Source organism: Rhodamnia argentea, chromosome 3, assembly GCF_020921035.1.
Source record: "Rhodamnia argentea isolate NSW1041297 chromosome 3, ASM2092103v1, whole genome shotgun sequence".
NCBI lineage: Eukaryota > Viridiplantae > Streptophyta > Magnoliopsida > Myrtales > Myrtaceae > Rhodamnia > Rhodamnia argentea.
The window spans coordinates 12,346,947-12,360,085 of NC_063152.1; the positions used below are offsets into that span (position 1 = coordinate 12,346,947).

General features: G+C 38.9%; 1 pseudogene; it reads left to right on the forward strand.

The window, feature by feature from the left end:
• Positions 1–726: 726 nt before the first annotated feature.
• Positions 727–7,409, forward strand: LOC115731483 (annotated as a pseudogene).
• The last annotated feature ends 5,730 nt before the right edge of the window (positions 7,410–13,139 follow it).

A 13,139-nucleotide genomic window follows, 5' to 3' on the forward strand; every position in this document is an offset into this window, starting at 1 on the left:
AAGCAAGGGCAGCAGCTGCAACAATACAGCAGAAATAGAAACAGTGGTGCAACGAGGGAGTCGAGCCGATTAGAGGCTCTCGGGGTCCGCTGCGGTGGCGGCGATGGCTGCAGATGGTGGAGGGAGTGGTGGTTGATGGGCTGTGAGGTGGTGGTGGTGTTCGGTGGCTGAGGAGGCGTTGCACGAAGTGAAAACAGAAGAAGAAAAGAAGGATAAAGAAGAAGAAAAAGAAGAGGGGGCAGGGGAGAGTCGGCAGAGCAGCTAACGTTGGGGGAGAGAGAGAAAAATTCTATATTTTTTTTTTACTAGGGGGCTGAATTGATAAGGTGGGTCCACTTTCGTCATTTCACTTATCTTATAGTTCATAAATTCTAGGGTGTCACATTAGCTGTGTAAAATTTTATGTTCAAAATATCCATAATACCTGTCTCTTTTAATTAAAAATCGAAGAAGGTTGCATTCTATTGCGGAATGGAATATAAAAATATTTCGTCACGGGTTTATCTCCGACGAAATACATTCGATTGCTATAATTACAGTAACATATATAAAGGAGAAAATGTGGATTGGAAACAGTATTACTTTGTCAATATTTTCTTTTTGCAAAGGAGCCTTCAAACAGATCCAAGGGAGTCAAATGAAACCAGAAAAACTTATACGGGGCAAAAATAGAAATTCAACAAATTTCAGGTCCGAAAACATCAATCCCGCCATCGCTGGCAAGGTTTTCGAAAAGAGCACTTCGAGCGCGCGCGCGTCTCGAGAAAGACTCCGGCTAAATTCGATTCCGACTCGTGCATCCTCAATCGATCGAATCGCTTGAACAGGTTGAAAATTCCATGGAGGATCGGGGCTTGGAGGTAGAGAAAGCTCGGTTACTGAGCTTGGCTCTCGAGTAGCAGTCCGCCAGCAAGTGCTTGGACCGTCTCGTTTCGCTCTACGGTAACTCGAATCGTTACTTCGTCACGCATTTCTCTATGCGTGTTAGCGTTGTAAGGATTTATGTAGGTATTTCTCGTACCCAAGATGAGGATGGGTGTAGAATAGTCTGCTGTAGGTTTGAATAGGTCGGAGCTGTTTTCGCGAAGTTGTCTTACTGACGAGCAAAATGTCTGGCGCGGTTCCTGTTTGATGTTTTGAGGTTACTTTGATGTTGGCTTTTCTTGGTTATTGGCCAAATTGGGTGATATCTGGTGATGAGGGAATGGCGTAATTGCTTGTGTTGCGTGGATAATTATGGAATTGATTGATTGTGCATTCCTATAAAGAGATTTATTGCGGTTAATCCGTGTTCTGATGATGGCTGTGAAATGGTCTATTTTGTATTTAAATGAACTGGAGCTGGTTAAATTTTGTTCATTGAGCGTTAATGTCATTTTCATTTCTTTGTGGTTTTGGTGGAGAAATTTTATTGACTTGCAAAATCATCTTTCTCTTCATTTGGTTTTCTTAAGGTGACGAAGGTCGAGACTTTATCACTGTGGAGCACTGTGGCGATGAATTTCTTGCAGAACTTGCCGAGACTATGCAAGATATTGAGGATTGGGATGATTTGCAAACTGCAGAATCAGAAGCTTGTGGAGTTTTGGCTGACATGTTTGGCCAAGGTATCCCTAATAACGGTGAATGCAATTGCGTGCACGATGTTAACATCATAGAACATTCTCCACAACCTGAGAAAAATCGAACTTTTCTTGAGGTTGATTCCTCTACTGACAGTGAAGACGAAGATGATATAGTTGGCAATAAAATGGGCAGGAAATCCACATGCTATATTCCTGATCAAAGTGGTACTATGAGCAATTCATCCGCTCAGTTTCTGGCGAGACGATCGTTAGAATCCATGGTATGCTTCTGAAAACTGTGAAGTTGTCTCAGCCCTTTCTGCCCCCACCAGTTTGAAGGGATTAAGAAAAAGAAAGAAAAGCCGGGTGGCTTGGCATGTTTTTTTCGATGCCCCAAACTAATTTGGTTGATTGTTGTTAAGTTTGTGGCTCAAGTTTTTGCTACGTGGACCTGGATTAGGCTTGGGATTGGCCCATGTAATTGCATGGACCAAATACGCAGCTTGAAGAATGTCTGAGTATTGCATAGGGTTGGCCATTAGGGGAAGTGACTGTGGACACCTGAAGAAGCCACAATAGTTACCGGGCAAATCCCAGGAGTCTGGCCATGGTCCAGTTGTTTAGGAGGTTCACAAAAAGTTGGCAGATCTCGGCACGACTTTTTATTCTTTTAATGACGATTCTGCAACCCATATTTTTATATATTTTTGTTGCTGAGGTATGTTGGGGCCAACAAGGAAATTGACAAGAATTGAGAAGAGATTGTCTTGGTTTTTGATCGGGAGAGGTTAGAATGTCCTTTTCAGAAAACTCTTGGGAAATGCTTTCCACTCGTCCCATTCGTTTTTTAGTGACATTTGCAATTGGGGTTTTGGTTAGTGAGAAATTGAATTATTTCTTATTGTAATTCCCTGTTGGTCATTGTGAACAATCCCCATTGACGTAGATGAAACTGCCCAACCCCTTAAATTAGTGTGTTACGGTTCTTTGCTCGTAAATTATGTCTTTCCTTTATCAGTTCCAGTTTGCTTGTAATTCTGCTTACAGCAAAGGACCTTATGTGGGGTACCTGTACAAAAGCATTTAGTAAATTGCTCATGAGGGCTCTCATCCGATCAAATGTATAATAGACACTCCTAACTTTGGCTATTACTTCCAGAGTCTTTAAGATGTAAAATGACTTATATTAGAACTGTTTGGACAATAAAAACAGTGGATTTTTGTTTTGGATGATGTAATAATATCTATATGTCTCAAATTCTCTGAGAGTATAGTACATCATCGAAGTGTGAATTAGCATCCAGCGTCTTTCTTAGGAATGTTTTGCGAAATATTTCTTTGTGCACAAATTTCATTTTCCATCCCTCCATGTCAGAAACTATTTACGGTGCTGAAGAGGCTTATTTGTGTTGAAGGACTGTAATAGCACTGTCACTCAAGGTTCGATAAAATCAGTTTCAAATAAAAGACATTGCTCTTGGATTCCAACATGCAAACAAGGGACTCTGAGTTTTGAGGAATTGCAAGCCTTGGATGACATAGAATTGGCAAATGTAGTAATATTCGGAAACAAGGCATTTCGACCAAATCAGCATCAGGCTTGTAAAGCTTCTGTAGCCAAGCAAGATTGCTTCGTTCTCATGCCCACTGGAGGTGGTAAAAGTTTATGTTACCAGGTTCGTGAATGTTAACAACTATATCATATGTGTAATGTCATGATGTATGGAGACAATGTTTAGAGCACAAGCCCTGCGCACTTTGCTCAATGGTTCCACCAATTAAATACTAGACGAGTAGACCTGTATGTTGAAATTTAAGCTTTAAAATGATCTTGTAATCTGCTTTGTTAGTGCTGTTGATAAGTTTGTGCTTAAACTTAAGGAAGAAAATGTTTTCCAATTGCAAAGTAAGCGATACGAAGTGATTCAGATACATAACCATGGGTTCCAACGAACTGTATCGGACTAAGTTGGAAATGAAGGAAATACAGGACAATCTCGTTCTGCCTTTGCACATTTCTATCTATTCTGTAATTTCTAGAATTTTAAGGTTTTTGCTATGCTTCTAGGACCTTTACTTACTTACAGGGAAATTTATCTTGTTTTTGAATGTAGTGTTGTTTTCAGTCATAGTTCAGGTCCAATTCAAAACGGTTATTGAGTCAAAGAGGAATAAGTTTTCAAATTACTTGCACCAAATACAGATTGTAGATGTCTGTATTTCCTAAGTAGTTTTGTCTTTGCTATGTCATGATCTCAACTAGGCGTGATCATCTCCAAGAATTGGTTTGAAATTGATGTACTTTAATATAAGATGGATCTTGGTAGCATGCAAAACATTTGATCTACTGAATCACGAAGAAAGATATTAATCTGATTTTATTATGTTGAATTATCCTGAAGTGTTTCTGTTCAGTCTTGAAGTACTTGGTTGATATATGTTTCTAGCTGAAGTAATTGTAAGACATACAGTGACAACAGGTGCTTTCTGATTAGCTGAAGGTAAACAAAAGAATAATTCCCTCATCCCTTCCTTTCTTAATGTGCTCTTCTGATGTTTTTACCCTTTGTTTCGGCTGCCAGCAACTCTTAAACCAGGTGTCACAGTTGTTATATCACCCCTGCTATCTCTCATCCAGGATCAAATAATTACTCTAACCCTCAAGTATGGAATACCATCAACTTTCTTGAACTCTCAGCAAACTGCTGCCCAAGCGGCAGCTGTCCTCCAAGAACTAAGGCAAGGTTAAACGCTCTCTCTCTGTCTCTCTCTCTCTCTGTTCCTAGAGAAGTATATCATACCATACAATCTTTATCCCGCCATAAAACGGCTCTCTCTCCATATGTTGCCATGGATGCACATTTTTTATGTAGTTAATGAAAAGATTCATGCCTGAGGTGTTTGCCTTAAAAGCAAATGTTGGGATCTTAGTGTTCCTAGAGAATTATATCATACCATACAATCTTTATCCCGCCATAAAATTTTGGGCTATTCTCCATGTGCTGCAATGGGGTTTCTATTGGACTTCTAAAACCTTTTGTTTTTTGCTGAGTGTTGTGATTGTCAAGCCATTAATCTCCACTGCTTTTCCTGCCTTTTCAGGAAAGATAAACCATCATGCAAGCTATTGTCTGTAACTCCTGAAAGGATTGTGGGAAACCCATCATTTCTCGAGATATTAAAATGCTTGCATACAAAGGTACTATTTCTGATACACCGTAACTTTTTCTGAGAGTTTCTTTTTAACTTTTTGATACTCGACCATCACACATTGCAGGCACAACTAGCAGGTTTTGTTGTTGATGAGGCACATTGTGTGAGGTATGCTCTTTGGTGGCATCCTTGTATCTGAAGCAAAGATCATGCTAGAGTTACTTCAAAAGGAATAAGTATTTATGTTGTTGCCATTGCTAAACTACTCCTCGTTCCAGATAAAGAAAAGCAAGTTAATGTTATATATGCTCACTCAAACTCTTTTCCCGGATGTTTTTGCATTTTCTGCGTCTCTAGCCTAATTACATTTTCGGTGTTACACTGAACCTTCTGTGAAGTTCTAGTATGACAGAATGCAATGTTGAGATAACTAATTCTGGAAATGATCTAGTTCCTTCCTTTGGGAAAAGTCAGTGGCACATCATTAATAATATTAAGCAAAATGCACACAACTAAAATAAGCTCCAATGGAAATTAATTTCGGAAGTAATTGGAAGTGTCCATGTTTGGCATGATAGTCAGGTCTCAAGCTGGTTCTTGCGTCCCTATTTTATTCTTTTAACCTCTATACTATATATTGACAACTTAAGATATAAGGCAAAAGTTTGCCCATGTGATCATTGATTGTGTTTCTTATGAGGTTTTTACTGGATTTTCACTGCCAGTGCCATCTCATGAAAGGAACGTACTGCTGGTTTGAGCTTTCTCCTATCTTTGAATGATTGTAAATGAGTAAAGCTTGTTGATCATTACTTTCTTTGTTGTCATTATTGCAGTCAATGGGGACATGATTTTCGTCCAGATTATAGGGGACTGGGATGTCTCAAGCAAAACTTTCCATACGTCCCAGTGATGGCCTTAACTGCAACTGCCACTCGGCCAGTTCATGAGGTACGAAGCTTGCACATTAACCACCAGATTATGCTGAAATAATCATGGGATTGATTGAAATGTGCATCCATTGCAGGATATCCTAAAGGCTCTCAGGATCCCTCGTGCTCTTGTTCTTGAGACAAGCTTTGACAGACCAAACCTAAAGTATGAGGTCATAGCTAAGACCAAGGGACCACTGAAGCAGCTTGGAGAGCTCCTAAAGAATCGTTTTGCTAATTTTTGTGGCATTGTATATTGCCTCTCGAAGAGTGAATGTGTTGATGTTGCAAAATACTTGAATGATAAGTGCGGTATAAAGACGGTGTATTATCATGCTGGATTAGCAGCCCGTCAAAGAATAGCTGTTCAAAAGAAATGGCATACCGGAGAGGTCCAGGTTGTATGTGCTACCATTGCTTTTGGTATGGGAATAGACAAACCTGATGTTGTAAGTTGAAATGGACTTTTGTCCTTTGCCTATTTTAAGTTTTAGAATCAAGCTGACATGCTGGCAAATACTTGACTAATCCACTTTTCTTCTAATGTTTTAGTTTCACTAATTGGTTTCTTAGTGTGCTTGGAAGTAAATTTTGCTGGTTCCATGGTCCAGTGGCCTGCTAAATTGTCATTTTGGCTATTTATTGCAGGAACTAGCAAATTATGTACCTTTTCAAGTCAAATTCTTTCTTCCGTGCATGGAACCTTGGTGTGCTGAAATTAAGTTAAACGAGCAGAAAGTTCTTTTCTTTACTGTAAAAGTGGCAAATGAATGATCAAACTTGACCTTTTTTTTTTTTTTTGGTCCGAATCAAACTTGACCTTCAGTTATAATGTTTTTGTCATGTTCAGTAATTATTTTGTTGTTGCATGTGGTCAGCGTTTTGTCATCCACAACACAATGTCCAAGTCAATCGAAAGCTATTACCAAGAATCAGGGAGGGCAGGAAGAGATAATGTACCAGCAGTATGCATTGTTCTATATGCCAAGAAGGATTTCAGCCGGGTTGTGTGCATGTTAAGGAGTGGTCAAGGATGTAAAACCAATATCTTTAAAGCTGCAATGGCTCAAGCTAGGAAAATGCAGCAATACTGTGAACTCAAGGTAATCCAATTTGTGTTTTCAACTACTCTCTAACGATCTCAACTAAGTGATGCTTCTATTTTTTGTTTCGTGTTTCCACTTTGTTCTATTGATTGTTGTTAGTGTTAGTCTGGCATTGACCAGTCTGGGTGCTGGATCATTTGATGGGTCTGTTGGCAACATATTCAAATCATAATGGAACCTTTGGGCTAAACTCATATTCCATGTACCTGAATGGAGCAAAGTCTATTCATAGACATGTGTTTCCTCTCTAATGTGTGAAATTTTCAGGACGAGTGTCGGCGGCAAACCTTACTTGCACATTTTGACGAGTCTTTGGATCGGAAACACTGCAAATACGGTTCTAATCCTTGCGACAATTGTCTCAAAGCCTCTTTGTAAAGGTACTCCTTTCAAGTGTCAATTCTCTCGATGGGCGACAGGGTACCGACCTACGCATGATCTTGAGCCGCACATTTCTTCTGGTTCCATCGTCCGCAATTATTGGAAGACCACATGGTAATGGAGGGGTGAAGGCCCTTAACTAAGGACACAGAATACTTCAGTTGTAATGGTCTTGTCATCTCATGTTTGTCTTTCCCTTTCATCTGTAGTCATGATCCTTGTCTGGAATTAGTTATTTTCGTGAGGGGAAAGAAAATTTGGCACGATACATATGCCGGAGAGACATATGGGAAGAAAAAGTCACTTGTTTCACTTCGGTTAAAGATTAACAGTGAAATCCAATCATACAAGCACATGTCGTCTTTCTTCTTTTTGCCCGTTTCTGAATTACTGATGAATGCATATCATGAGTGTATCTGAAGTTGGTCTACTTGGAGGTTCAATTTTTCAAGTAGTATATCTTGAGATTAGATCTATTGGTTGAGAAACTTTCATTGGGGCATTGATCATCAGTTATCCAAGTATTGGCACTGCCGGCTTTCTGGTCGGCAAACATTGCATCGGTGGATCGGATTATTCAAACGATGGACTGACATCTTAGATTCAGACTGTGCAATAGTTTTTCACACAGAGCACATGGCAATGCATATATAATTCGACAGTTAGGGATTTAACATGGCGTTATTATATATCTGGGTCCGGGACAGGGTTAGATTCATTTCGACTTGGACGTGTCAACTGCCCAATAATGCTCTCACGTGGCGCTTAACAGCTACTTCTTTGTTGCATTTGCATTACACAACTCCGGGTGATGGTTACGTAAACAAATTCATGAGAATTGCAGTCAATGCTTGGGGAAAGTAATACAAAAAAAAAAAATCCGTTTTAAGTTTATTGTATTTGTATCAATTTTGTCTTACACTTTTTTACATTTTGTCAATTAAATTTATCCTGTCAATTATGATCATAAGCTATTGATGTAAATGTCGGCCATTTTACATTACACGATCGGCATCGACATGAACATTTTTAATAATATTCTTCTGTTTTTTTTTTTTGCATTTCTACAATTTCTTTTCATTTTTATCCTTTTTTTTACTTTTCTTTTATTTAGGGCTGACAAGGGTCACTAGCCAGCTCTCTTCGGATTTGGGTGTCATTGCCCTCGCCCGGACTCGGCGAGGGGTTGCATGCCCTCGCCTTGGCTAATGAATGGGGTGAGAGGGGCCTTCGTATATAACCGGTGACTCTTGCCGGTCCTTTGTATAAAAAAAAAAAGAGCAAAGATAATAAAAGACAAAAAAACCAAAAGAATCATAAAATATTCAAAAGAATTGTTGAAATATTATTTAAAAATATTCACATCGATCTTGGTCATGTCACGTAGGATGTTTGGCATCTGCGTCAACGATTTTCCATCAAAATTGATTAAATGGACTCAATTGAGAGAATGTGAAAATATTTTGAGGCTGAATTAACAGAAATGTAATATGTTTGTAACTTTTTTTTTTTTTGGCAATTGTCCTGTCAATGCGTTGTACTCGAAAGGGTGGTTGAAATCAGCCACGGTTTTGATGACATCCCCAGCATCGCAGTAGGTGAGGGAAGTTTAACCCTGCTGGCCCAGAAGATGGTAATTCACGTATTGCCTATTCGAATCGAGGACAAAATTGTTCCTCTGAATGTTTAGAATGTGCAGCACGACTCAATCGAAAGTGATTTGTTTCAGAAGTATATATATTGGATTGGAGGATTCTCTTCGGCCAAAAAGCAGAAAGAAGAAAAGCGTGGGGTATTCTCATTATTCTCTGGGGGACCTCCCAGAACAGAGCCTGTGCTGTGAAAAAGATGTCCAAGTGGAGGCAAATATAAAATTTTGGAAGCTTGTAAGATAGCAGTAACTGCAGCTCAGATTGAATGGGATTTTGGAGAAAGAACTGCTGCTACATGGATCGAAATAGATGAAATAAATAAATAAATAAATAAATAAATAAATAAATAATCCTGAAGATACCTCAATTCAACCGACAAAAATATCTAGGTTTGCACAAATTCCAACTTGTTGATTATCACCGGGTGGGTTTGCCATCATTGAAATTTAAGTTATGGGTGATAATTAATAGTGGTAAGCGGTTTCGGAATCGGTTCTTTCATACTGGAATCATTAATGACCCGTCGGAACCGATTCTTCAATTTTCGGAACCTAGTACTTACCATGTCATTGGTTCCAAGGTCGATTTCTGAGTCTACTCGGGACATTAGTATTTCTTAATTGAATGGTTGCATGGTTGCGGTGAAACATCACCCGTAATGACTACCATTTGCTGTTACAATCCAATGACCACAACTCATATTTAAACACATCAAGAATATGAAACATTAGCGAAGCAAAAAGTCCCAATCATGATATATCGCGAGAAATGAAAGCTCGGATTAATAGTTTCATATTACACATTCATCAACGGACTCCATGAAATACTGTAGGATCGTGCGAACATACAGAACAAAAAAAAAACAAGAATTTGTTCCAGATTCCAGAACCTGTAACCTATCCGTTGGAACCGATTTATCAATTTTTGAAATCTAAAACCAGCTATATGCATACTATAATACTGGAAATTCCCGGTTCTACCCTGAAATAATGCTCGCCTCTGATATTTGATGGCTATATCTCAATCAGAACATTTCCTAGCGGACGTAGAAATTCTATAGTGACTTCAAGGTATGATCACTGCTAACCGGCCGTCTCCACCCATTTCATACTTACTAAAGAAATCGAACTTAGTTGTTCTTGTTCGGGTATCTCTAAGATGGTCCCCTTATCCTTCTAAACAGGACCCTGGTGGCTAGGACACATCACCTGGCTTTTTGTTATGATTCTTGAGTCCTGGACCATCGCCACATGCAACAAGAGTACGTGGTGCATTGCGCATGATGTAAGCGAGATCAAATTGGAGATGAGGTGACTTAGGTCCCCCAAGGAGAAGAAGACAAGTTTAATGATGACTTTGATGCAACAAGAAACGCCTCGTGGGGGCATTCCTGGTTTGTACATTTTCCTAGGCTCGTAGCATATCTGTTTATGCATTCTTCGTCCCGAAATCTTGCCGAGGGTTGTGCTCATTTGTTGAATGACATGACAAATGATTGCCCCCATGAAATTTCCACGAACCTTGAAAATTGGGTCACCCAATTATAAGGTAGTTTATATAGACAATGCAGAATCAATTGAAAAATTCGCGAAAACCTCAAGATGAATTGCAATTGTATCAATTCAATCCCAATTTTTATTTTATTAATTGAATCCTAAACTTTTTGCATTTATGTCAATCTAGTCCACTCAATCAATTTTGATATGGACATCGGTCATCCTATATGGTACAACCGGCACTAATGTGAATAATTTTTAATAATCTTTTAATATAATTTTTATGTTTTTATTGTTTTTTTTTCTAGCTTTGGTCGATGAGGGCCGTTGGCACCGGTGAGGGCATCGCAGCCCCCGGTGATGCCATTATGACACTCGGGATCAATTTACCGAGGTATATTTTACATGCAATTACCCATTCTGAGAGTGCTTCCACCCGAGCATGCTTAATTTGGAGTTCTAAAGTTAAGCATTGCCATTACGTCAAAAGATGCATTCCTGAATTAATTCCAGTTTTTTACATATATATATTTATATATTCTAAAATCGTGATCCCCCATATAGTGCACAATTCGATTCATTCCTATCCCCTTCGCCAAACTAAAAGTCTGCCAAGGCAACTCCTTATCTAGATCCTCTAACCTCGGCGACCACTCCCTACGCTCGTCATATCGAGTCATTATAGCTAGCCTCGCTCGCTGCCGTGATGGCCTTGCCCAGAGCCGAGCAAGGGCCAACGGCCGAAAAGGGCAACCGACCTTCGCTCGCGATCGGCAAGGGCTTAACGACCCTGACGACCACTTTAAAGGGAAAAAAAAAGAAAGGAAGAAAGATAATAAAATTTCAAAAAAAATATTAAATTATTATTAAAATTATTCACGTCAACACCGGTTATATCCCGTAAGACACCCGACACGACGTTCACGTTAGCGATTTTTGGCTAGCAAATTTCGTACGATAAATTGACCAAAAAAAATTTAAAATTAAATCAACACAATTACAATAGGTTTAGGACCTTTTTTTTAAAAAAAATTTTCATGAAATCAATCGAGGCATCTTGTTACCGAATTGATCGGCAAGCGAATTTCGTATGATAACTTCATATCCAAAATGAGGGCCGCGTACAAAAATATTTGAAGTTGGATACGGCATTGAAGTTGGATACGGCATTCAGAAAAGTACATGGCCTAAAGCAGATAGATAGGCACCTAGCAATCATATGGTCCTAGTTCGGTTAGTGCGAGTCTAATGTCTGCTGATTCACATTTAACTGCCAAAGACTCGATTAGGCTTTCAATTTCTGGTCAACAAGAGGGGACTCGTCTACGTTGTATGCATGTCCTGCGGCGGCGTTCGATCCTAACACTTAAAAAGTCTACGTAGGTTGAAATGAAATAGGTAAGAGAAAGGACCCAAAAAAAAAAAAAAGAAACGGAATCACGTGAATTGAGCCTGAAGTCAAACATTTTGCCTTTCTTATTTCATTCACTAGCGGAGAAAAGGTTATTTGAGATATGAAAAAGTACAATTCAAAAGCTTACGCTGGCTGACCGACGTAAGAACTGTCTTGTGAATATAAAGAGCTAGTGGCTATGCTTTGTTTTTATGAAGAGCACTGACAAATCATGAGCTTACAATTTTGTAAATACTTCCTCAACACATTCAAAGTTCCTCCAATTACTGTACTAATCCTAGCCATGAGAAAATAATTGTGCACCACCCCATTTCAACCCAAGTCCATTCACTAAATAATACGTGTCTAATGGTACCGCATTTCAGATCTTTTTAAGAAATGTTTTCCTCACTTACTTTCTCCCTTCCCTAACAATCCCAGCACGCCTAGCGATAGTCCAATTACTACCCTAACAAGTTTTAATCCCACCTACACGTACTTCTTTCTAAACTGATTGGTCCAATAAAATGGGACTTGGTAAAACGAAACATGGGGGTGGTTGTCTGAAAAAAATACATGATCATTGGATTTTGATGTCATTGTAATTGGATAAATATTTCTTTATAGAAAATTACAGTGTGTTTAGGTTGGTGAGTATATGCAATGTAGGTGCAACTCAAATGTTTATGCTCTTCCAATGTATAAACAATTTTCTTTTAACTAATTTGTTTTAATCTTATTGCGAGTGACAAAATCCGTCCTTGACCTCACCAACAATTTAAATGATACAATCTCATTTATATTAGGCATAGTGACAAAAATTATTCCTGAACTTTGCTTCAAAATGTGCGACGTGGTCCCTCAATTTTAAATTTGTTCAATATTGTTCCTGAACTTTTGGTGCACGTTTAATTTAGTTCCTCGACTATATGAAAATGATTAATATTGTCCTTCCGTTAATTCAAGTTTGGGGGCTACATTAAATATTTCTATACGGTTCGGGGACTCAACCGAATATGCACAAAAAGTCCAGGGTTAGAACTTCATGAGATGTCTTGCATACTGAACTAAAGTTCAGTGACCATATTGCGTAAATTTAAAGTTCGATGATCACGTTACGTGATGAGATAGAAATTAAGAGATTATTTTTATAATTTACCGGCCGTTACAGAATTTCGTTTATATTACGCTTCAGATCTCTACTCCTAGAACTTTTCCTTAACTGGTGTTTTTTGTTTTTTTTTGGAACGACAAGAACTTTCCCTAGTTGCGTGGTCTTCGCATAGTCTCGAGTCTACGTCAGCTCCTAAACCGCGTAACCAGTCCGCGTTGCTTTTACTCTCGGTGGGTTCCGCTTCTGGTAGACTTGACTTCTGACAAACTCACAACGTGCAAGTCGCTCTCAATTAATATCAAATGTTGAGGAAATTGCAGTAATAATTCTCGGCATTCCCAATATTG